Genomic DNA, 10,395 nt, shown 5'->3' with positions numbered 1-10,395 from the left:
AAGTGTGCAATCAACAATATCATTGTTGATAGAGATTCTTCGCCACGTAATCACTCAGTGATTAGTGTTACCACCTGAACCTCTTGTCTTGTTGTCTTGTTGTGAAGGTAACAAATATAATGCGAGTATTTTCACTGATGACATCTACGTTAGAAGGCATGGATGTGTTAATTTTTCAGTCGTTATTTTAACTTAATTTTTATATTCTTCATAACATTGATAACATTCATAATTCTAAGACTTTTTTTTAATTCCTTGCTGTAAATCCGGTTTATGTTAATGCTGAATTATCTTTATACTTGTATGCTGGTAAATACCTTTTCCTGATGGAGGTGCAATCAACATTTTTTTTTTTTTTTCTGGTTTACTGGGAAGTTCACTTAACTGATGTAAGAATTCTTACGAGCCCTTATTAGTTTGTTGTCTTGCTTTATTTAATGATAACGTTCATAGTTTTGTACATCCATTTTCAGAAAAAAAAAAAAGTGTCACTTTGTAGGAGATGGAATTACGAGTACAGACAACAATAGAGTTCTATGACAGGCAATGACGAGGATAAAGATGAGTAGAAAATTGCACGCACTTAATCGCATATAACAGCGGAAGCTGGATAGATGGCAGTAGCTGGCATGTCCTTTTTGTAATCAGAGCAAACTAGTTGAAGGTGTTCTCCTTCCTGCTTCTATGCACTGGCTTTATCCTTTGAGATTTGCAAAAGCATTAGTGTATGAGTCTCGATTTTCTGCGCGTAAATATTTTCTAGGATTTGTATCCCATGGAGGAAACTAAATTCAGGTTTAAGTTTGAAGAACAATCTCACTAAAAAAAAAAAAAAAAAAAAAAAAAAAAGACGTTTCTACAAGAGTGTGGATGATTAAAATTTTAATGAGTGTGGGTAATTAGAATTTTAATGCAGTCTTTAAGAGGTAGTATGTAGAGCCAGGAATGTCCTCTAACAAGCTTTGCTCAACATGGTTGTGAATCCTATTAGATAAAATAATCAAATTTGAAATTATGATGAATTTTCCGTTTTTCTGAAACTCTTTACATCTTGTGTGCCCTCTCCATGGCGTCATAGGTTACAGCAGGGATAATAAAAAGATGAGAGCATTATCATGTGTAAAATGTAGGAATGTATAACACACACACACACACACACACACACACACACACACACACACACACACACACACATATATATATATATATATATATATATATATATATATATATATATATATATATATATATATATATATATATATATATATATATATATATATATATATATATATATATATATATATTCAGCAGCAGAGTCAGGAAACTCCTGACTCTGCTGGGGAGATGGGAGTTTTCTCCCCTCTGGAGTGTACCGGAGGCGGGGAGCAGGCTACTCCCTTGCCGGGACCAAAAACGGTGGGTGTTTTTTGCTCACGTAAGTAGTGAGCCACCCATGTTGATAAATATTATTGATACAGCTGTTAGTGTACCCAAGGAGGGTTCTGCCCCTCAGGAACGTGTTGCACCATTATTTGGCAGGGCAGGTGTGAACACCAAAGAAGTAGAGGGTCGGCCAGTATTTGCAGTTAGTAAGAATGTTGTGAATAACCGGGGGAGAGAGGAGGACGGAGGTTCGATGCGCCATTTTGCTGTGCTATCCACAATTAAGTAGGCAAGAGCACAGATAGCATGTAGCTGCCTGTTATTTAGCCGTTTTGTAGTCGGTTTGACTCGGTAGCAGCTGAGGTGGTTTCGGTAGTCGGGTATGACAGGTTCGTTGGGTGTTACCGCATTAGTCAGGTTGGCAAGCCTGATGACCTCTTTTCTGTGGGGCCCTCTCCCCCGTTTTATTTTGAGACTTGTTTCCCATGGTGTGGGGATTGTGCATAATTTTGCTAGCCTGATTCCTCCTTTCTGGAAAAGTTGTGATGGTGTACTCGTAATTGGAGAGAGCGTTATAGCGTCATGGCGCAGCGTCGGGAGGAAGCGCTGAGTGAGGCTGCTGGTGATGTGTTGCCTGCAGCTCGGGAAACACTCTTAGTGTTGCTGTTGGCTTCGTTTGACCAAGGTGTTATTAATTGCCAGCTACTGGGCCCGAGCAGTGTAGTATGTGATAATGGATGCCGTCCTCTTCGAAGCGAAAAAGTATCGTGTTTGATGAGAGAGGACTGCACACAGGAGCAGTTGCTTGACCATTGACGCAGGCCCAGAGGCGCATTGGTAATGCTCATGTTGGAGCCGGTGTTTGATGTACTATGTTGGTCATGTGTGTTAGTTTGAGTCCGTGTGCGTGAATGGATGTTCTTCATCCTGGAGATGGCCAGTAGCTCGTTGTGGCGATATCTGTGCCATCGGGTGATTAGTGTAGTATAGTGTAGTGTAGTGAGGCATAGTTACTAAGAGCGTGCCACCTCCTCGCGGTCCCGCTGGATCTTCGGGCCTGGGGTTCCCCGCCTGGGGTTCCCCGCCACCCCAGGCTTTTCAGTCGGCCCGAAGAACAAAGTGCACTCTCCCCCCTGGTCCCGGGCGGACCAAGGGGCTGCAGTTGTTAAAGAAAGGCTCTGTTCTTAGCCCTCTGTCAAATTCGATGGAGGGTGCAACTGATCCGGGCGCTCCCAGGCGCGACTCGCCCACGTGCCCGACCTGCCGTGCCTCGTTTGCCTCTTATAGAGGTAGACGTGTGCATGAGCGTGCCCAACACCCTGAAAGTTTCCACGGTGCTGAGGCCGCTCGCCTGGACGCTCGTCCAAAGGGTGAGCGGGAGCTCAATGAGCGGATCCATACTCTGGTGTTGCCTCACAGGTCAGCCGAGGCTATAAAGGGAAAGAGGAGGCAGCCGGCGTACAGAGTTCTGCTTGCAGAGCCCAAGACCCGATAAGAGCCAACAGGTTCCGAGGAATGCAAGGGGGAGGAGACGGATGGAGTATGCCCGATTTCAGTCCACCTGGAAGAGGGATAGAGGCCTTGCGACTAGGAGGGTAGTCGCAGGGCAGAGCTGGCTAGCGAATGAGGGGCCAAAGCCGGAGGGCACCTTTGACTATTGGCAATCCCTCTTTGCTAGACCTAGTCCACCCCCAGTCCCGGGGAACATCCCCCCTGCAAGAGAGTCGGTCGAAAGACAAATCTGGAAGCCGATCTCAGAGGGGGATGTGAAGGCAGAGGTCAAGGCCACCGATGCCGGAATGGCCAGGGAATTAGACGGGCGGTCCAAACCCGATGTCGAGGCCCTTGGCCTAGTAAAGCTTAGATGGCTATTTAACGCTGTGTTGTGTCTAAGTCGGACACCAGTCAGCTGGACCCAGGGCCAGTCAGTACTCCTTCCGAAGGTTGACGAGCCTACCAGTCCGTCAGACTCTCGCCCCCTAACAATCACTCCGATTCTGACAAGAATCCTCCATCAGGTGCTTGCTAGAAGAGTGGCAACCCACGCTGCCCTTCCCCAGAGCCAGAGGGGCTTTAAAGCGGAGGAGGGCTGCACGGCCAACATCTTGTTGGTCCGCGAGGTTATCCATAGAGCCGAGATCGGGCTCAAGCCCCTCTACTTGGCATTCCTGGACTTCAGGAAAGCCTTTGACTCTGTGGGACACCCCGCTCTCAGGACGGCTTGCCTGATGTGGGGTTTGGGGGAGAAGTTTACTGCCTACGTGGGTAATATGCTTGACCAAGCCTATACCGATCTAGATGGTATCAGGGTGCCAATAACCAGAGGTGTCATGCAGGGTGACCCACTGTCACCACTGCTAAGCAATGTGACCCTTGACTGGGCGCTGTCTGGGCGCTGTAGGGCCCAGCAAATGTGCCACCTTAAGGATCGCAATAGACGGAAAGGGGAAAAAATGGGTCCAGTCAAATATAAGGCTTCACATTGCTGATCAGCCTATTCGAGCCTTGGCCCCGGGGAAGTTTTACCTCTACCTCGGGTTTCAGGTGGGGTCTACTCACTGGGCGGAGGGGCCCTCACTCCTGTCGGCGAGACTGGTCACGGGGTTGCGGCGCCTGCAAAAGTGCCCAGCCAAGCCCCAGCAAAAGATGTGGATGCTGGTCAATGTATTGCTTCCGCAGTTGATCTACCCTACGCTTCACTCTGAGGTGAACAAGTCCACCCTGCAAAGGATGGACTGGGAGACGCGTAAGTTCACCCGATCAGCCCTCCATCTTCCCGCTGATACGCCCGTTGGGTACTTTAATGCAGGGATCAAAGATGGTGATCTGGGTGTCACTTCATTCCCAACGCGAATCCCGCGCCTCAGGCACGACCTGATGGCGAGACTATCTGGTGCTGGAGACCAGGCAGTTAGTGTTGCTAGGGAGCACTACTCCGAATCTAATGGGTCTTCCCTATCATCCCGGAAGGAGGAGGAAAGCGCATATTGGCGACCCCGACTATGGTCGTCCCACGATGGCAAGGACTGGAGGGCTGCACGCAGACCCCAGTCTCGTCATCGTGGGTAGGGGATGATACCGCTCTCATGCGGGGAGGGACCTACGTGCGGGCAATAAAGTTGAGAGGAAACTTGTTGCCGACGCAGGTCCGAAGCGCAAGAGGGCGCTAGAAGGACGCAGTCAACTGCGAACTATGCTACAGCAGCAGGCCGGAAAGCCTGGGGCACATTCTCCAGCAGTGCCCAGCCACCGCAGGGGCGAGGTTAGCTAGACATAACGGTCTTTTGAAGTACCTCTCCGCCCTCCAGCGGGCCAGACCCGTCGTGAGCCGGTAGTGCCGACTGTCGCTGGCGTCCGGTAACCCGACATCGTCTCCTGGAAAGGAAATCAAGCTCATGTGATCGAAGTTCAGGTTGTGGTAGACGCGGCGGCTGGCAGCCTGGACGCGGCACATGGCCAAAAGGTGCTGTACTATAACTCACCGTGTATTAGAGCCTTTGTGGAGGCTCTGACTGGTAGTCCTCCTATCTTCTCGTTGTTTACGATGAGTTGGAGGGGGGTCCTCGCCCGCCCTTCCATGAACACCTGGGCCAGCCTAGGACTGCCCACGCCAGCCCTCAAGCTGATGGTAATCCACGGGCTGGAGGGAGGGGTGAGGATATATCAGTCACACTGCCAGACATCAGGGGCGAGAATGAGGCGAGCGTGATGGGCATTCGCCCAGTGAGGGATAGAGGGCTGCGCCCTCGCACTCTAGGCTAGTGCCTGCTTAAAACGCAAAGAGGACTCCTGAGTTGCTCCAGTCTTCTCTCCAACCTGTTGCGGGACACAGAGCCAGACGATCACCATCCCTGTCTCCTGTTGGGTTCTGGTTTGAAGAAAGGGCCTTGACGATCACCACCTTGTTCCTGGGCTCCAGCATACACGATCACCACCAAAAATTATTATTGTATATATGTTTATTGATATATATATATATATATATATATATATATATATATATATATATATATATATATATATATATATATATATATATATATATATATATACCTGCGAGTACATAGATATTACAACTGACCACCATTTTGTAACTTTTTAGATGACGAGTGTTTGGCTGTGTATGAATGTATGTATGACGGTCACCGCAATAAAGCTAACATCAATTTAGCTTCCTCGTTGGGTAAGGAGGACTGGCGCCCGGTGAGGTCTGTACAGGAACCGAGTGGGAAAACTTTCCCACTCGGCTTGTACAGCTCACGGGCGCTGGGGGTAGTAGGGAGGTCCGGGTTATAGCTGTGCCTGGCACTGAGACGCGAGCTTGGTCGTGTCACATCCCGGAAGTGGAATTTTGTTTTGTTAAAAGCGGCCAAAAGGCCGGGGAACTGGCACGTTTATTTTATTCGTTTTGTGGGTGTGACACGGAGGCTTCAAGAAGACAGGAACGGGCAACCAGGAGTGATGTAGCGTTCTGAGGGTGCAGGGATGTCATTGCGTGGTGATTCTTGTTTGTATAAGGAGAAGAAGGCACAGGAGGAGTAGGGTGTGTAGTGGAGAGAGCACGAGAGGTGAAAGAGGGTGGAGTAGTGAAGGCAGAGGAAACATATAAGACGAAGGCGACGGAAGAGAAGAGATAAGAGTCACAGGAGAATGTGGAAGTAGCCGTAGCTGCTGAAAGAAAAGAGATATAGAACTGATACACTGCAGGAGCAAAACTAGACACCAATATAGCTGGGGAGATCACTGGTCCTGACGTAAAACCGGAGACGGACTTTGATGGAGGAGTAGCAGGAAGAGAAAGAAGAAACGGTAGTGGGAGAGTGAAGTGCCAAGTAAGAGCTCTGTTTCTTGTTGTAAGTTATTCATATCAGCGTTTTAGTAGACTTTGTTTTGTAATTTGTGTGAGGGCCCGATTAAGTCTGATGTGATTTGCCTAATTAGTTGTATAGAGTTTTAAATGTATTGTACATGCAAAAATTTTGTAAACTGTGTGAAACTTAATAAGTTTTCGGTGGGGGAAGGGCGTGTCATGCGTAGCGAGTTAAACAGCAGACATTTTTTTTCCGCCTTTCCCTTTTGAGCATCATGTTGGGAATGCTAGCATTTGAAAGACTACAAAGCAGAAAATAACATAATACAGATAGATTGCCACTAGCCCTTCTGGGAGGTATAGCAAGCAAAGTTATTAAAATCTCGCTGCTCACAGTGTGTAACGGGTTGGTCGCTTGTCATAGCTGTGCTTCTTAGAATGTGGTTATTGAGAATAACTGTGCTGTTGCAATATTTCATTGCCTGTTGGTGGATGAAACAGGCTAGCGACCTTTGTTGTGTAATTCACCACAGGAGGCCAGAAGGATCCTGTGCAGGTGAATGTGAGCTGCGCAGGAAGCAGGTTAGGGAGGCTGACTCACGTATTGGCAGCCGAGAAGAGTAGGAAAACCTGGTGTTGGGACCGTCTGTGTACTGGGTGCAGAAGAACCTTGTAACCCGCAGTTAAGCCCCTCATCAAATTACACAGGTGATGACTTGGAGAGGCAAGCCGAGATAAAGGCATCCGTGAGAGGGGTCGGATTTGCAATCGTACATATATATATATATATATATATATATATATATATATATATATATATATATATATATATATATATATATATATATATATATATATATATATATATATATATATATATATATATACACACACACACACACACACACACACACACATACACACACACACACACACACGAGATACGTTCTCCTCTCTCTAGGTTATGAGGGAAAAAGGAGGTTGGTGTAATACCATACACTATGCAAGTAGATATTTCCTTTTGTGCAAGATGGATTTGGTTCGTCACTTTTTTTTATTCAGTAACATATAACAAATAAGTAATGAAACTACTAAGTAGTTTGTTAACTATTTATTGAGGTATTTTTGCCACATTGATTAGATGAAGGAACATATCAAAAGTTCTGTATGGAACGTCAGCATATAACATGGGTGTCAATGTATTGTTAAGATGTGGTACAATAAGGCTGAATATCGTGTGGCCAGTTCATTGTGAGACCTAACAGTGGTCTACCATCTAGTGGTGAGACAGAGGAATAAAGACGTTGTTGTTGTAGAACTTGACTATGGTTTCCTTGATGTTGTGCACCTCGTCGACGATATGTTCATCCGGAACACGACGGTCTAGCGGGTAACCGAAGGGGCTTTCGTAGGGCTGGACGCCGCGCACGCCGTAATGGTGGTATTTGTTCATGGTAATGATCCTCTCATTGTTGACGTCCTGTTCAGCATCGGTGAAAGCCACCAACAACCTGAACTCCACGGCCTCCTCATTACCCTTGGCCAGGAGTAATCTGTTGGGAATACCAGTGGCGCTCTCGTACATCTCAAGATTCTGGCGATTCGGTCATCAAGATTCGGTCATCTCAATGAGGGCCATGTAGGAAGGAACATCAGGTACGGTGATGGAAGATTCTGAACTCTTTCGGTTGATCTCATTGTCACCCGAATTCACTGTAAAGAGAAAATTTGTATTAATATATCTGAGAGAGAAAAAAAAGCGTGTACTTTTTTTTTTTTATCATTGGACAAACAGTATGATATGTACAAACATGACTTGCTTGGGGTAAAAAAAAGAGAAAAAAAAAGAAAAAAATACTTGTTAATAAAACTTACAGGTCTTAACAAAGAGATCCATCTCGATGGCGAGCCCTCGTCAAAGGGGATGATAGCGCCGTTACCGTCGCGGTAGGGCATGGCGAGAATTCGAATAACGGACTTCTTGGGAGTGCTATTGTTATTCTACACATTGATCTTGCATGAAAATTTCTTATGGTTGAAGCGAGGCATTGAGGCATAGATATCGTAGAATTCCGTCTGGGTAGTGATGTCAATGAAAGCCTTGATCAGGTCGTATTTGTACTCCTCAAAGTATGTTTCAAGATTGATGACAGTTATTCCCGGGAATTCGAGTTGTTGCTTGGTGTAAGGAGGAAGAGAATCCATGTGCTCCCTGAAAATGTTATCAATTCTCTTGTGCAGTGTCCAGGCAGCGTGGTAGCATAGAAGGATTTCCAAGTGTGCAAGCACGCCGGGGAGAGTGTCATATTTATTTTTCAGGTCGGTCTGGTGGTCGAGCATGGTGTAGGCCAGAGTGGTGAGATTGCCGTAGTACTTGCGGTTGGGGTTGTACATAGAGGACTGGATAATGTCATCCAAGATGTCAATGCCATGATCGTTTCCGATGCTGATCTTGATTCCCTGCTCGTCTTCCACGTAAGCTCCACGTGAGCGATGGCATCGTGGATGCGGTCTTCCATGTGGATGATCTCGTGAATTCTTCCTACTTTATCAACGTCATGAAGGTGGATGTGGTCATTGCGAGTTGGGAAGGGAGCACCGAATTTGTAGGTGGTCTGTGGATTAAATCCCTCTTTCAGGGGCTCGTCAAGCTTCAGCTTCTGGAGAGGGGGCAGGTGACTGGAGATGCGCTCAACCTCGTAACGGTAGAGTAGCTAGTGATAAGCATAGATCTCTCCCTTCCTGTCAATGTGCTAGCCGTAGGTGTCTTTCCACCAGAATGGATTTTCCAAGTGAATCATCAGGTGGTGCGTGCCGACGCCGATGTCCTCACGGAAGTAGGCGACTCTCTGTTCAATGTCGTTAGGTGTACCTGTGAAGTTGTTTTGGAAATAAACATTGCGTAATTTCATCTCTTTGGCCTCGTAAGCTTTCTCAATGACCTGGATCTTGGTGAAGTGGTGTGGCTTTACCTCATACATGGCGGGTAGAACTACGTGTTGGGTGAGAGGAGAGTGCTTGATGGCATGGTAGACAGCATAGATGAATTCCTCCTTCTCATTCACTCGCTCCCTGAAGTAAGCCCCGTTGCTGGTGACGCAGTTCCAATCCTTACACTGCATAAACACCTCGAACAGCATGATTGCCTCTACCAGGTGGCGTCTGTTAGTGGCGTCAGCTCAGTGCTTCTTCTCCAGCAGACGGTCATGTTTGAGTTCATCCATGAGGTGCTTGAGTGTAACTTCGTTGTCCTTATACAAAGACACATTTGCTACTGGGTTGAATGTTGCTACTTTATCAATTAGGTTGGTTTCGCGGAGAGGCTCGAAGATCTTGTAGAGAGCGTAATTCACATCATGCTGCTTCTGGTACTTGGAAAACCCGAAAATAAATCATAACAAGGTTAGCAATAGGTTAGCTCATATATATATATATATATATATATATATATATATATATATATATATATATATATATATATATATATATATATATATATATATATATATATATATATATATATATATATATATATATATATATATATATATATATATATATATATATATATTGGACATCGTTATACTGAAATACTGCTATTTTAAACTTTTTTTTCTTTTAATAAGGAAAGTCACTATTTCACAATAAACCCTGAGAAAAAGGCAAATATTTTAGAAATATTCATTAACATTATGTTAATTCACCATCAGGTTCATCTAACATGAAGCCGGATAAGGCAGCTGTAACACTAACAGCCATCAGTGCAGTTACCAGCAAGACCTTCATTTTGGAGCAAGTAATGTCTTTCCTATTTAGTTGTTCACTTGTATATCTGTAATCGTTAGCAGCCTTATGTCGCTGTCTTGACGGCCATCGATAAAAATGCGAGACGGGAAGAGGCGATGAGATTATAAGAGATAATAATTTTTCGTAATGTAAACACTCGAGATGCGTTGCTAAGTGAGTCTTATCTTAAAGAGAGAGCGAGTATAAAAAATTTCATGAACAAATTTTAAATATTTCAAAGTTATCTTTATGTATGGACTCTCTCTCTCTCTCTCTCTCTCTCTCTCTCTCTCTCTCTCTCTCTCTCTCTCTCTCTCTCTCTCTCTCTCTCTCTCTCTCTCTCTCTCTCTCTCTCTCTCTCTCTCTCTCTCTCTCTCTCTCTCTCTCTCTCTCTCTCTCTCTCTCTCTCTCTC

The 10,395-nt window shown here is 45.5% G+C and overlaps 1 pseudogene; it reads right to left on the bottom strand.

Moving 5' to 3' along the window:
• Window positions 1-7,399: 7,399 nt before the first annotated feature.
• On the bottom strand, window positions 7,400-9,982 carry LOC135102667 (pseudohemocyanin-2-like; annotated as a pseudogene).
• Between the last annotated feature and the right edge of the window lie 413 nt (window positions 9,983-10,395).

This window comes from Scylla paramamosain, chromosome 1, assembly GCF_035594125.1.
Source record: "Scylla paramamosain isolate STU-SP2022 chromosome 1, ASM3559412v1, whole genome shotgun sequence".
NCBI lineage: Eukaryota > Metazoa > Arthropoda > Malacostraca > Decapoda > Portunidae > Scylla > Scylla paramamosain.
This window is presented reverse-complemented; position numbering and strand designations above follow the sequence as displayed.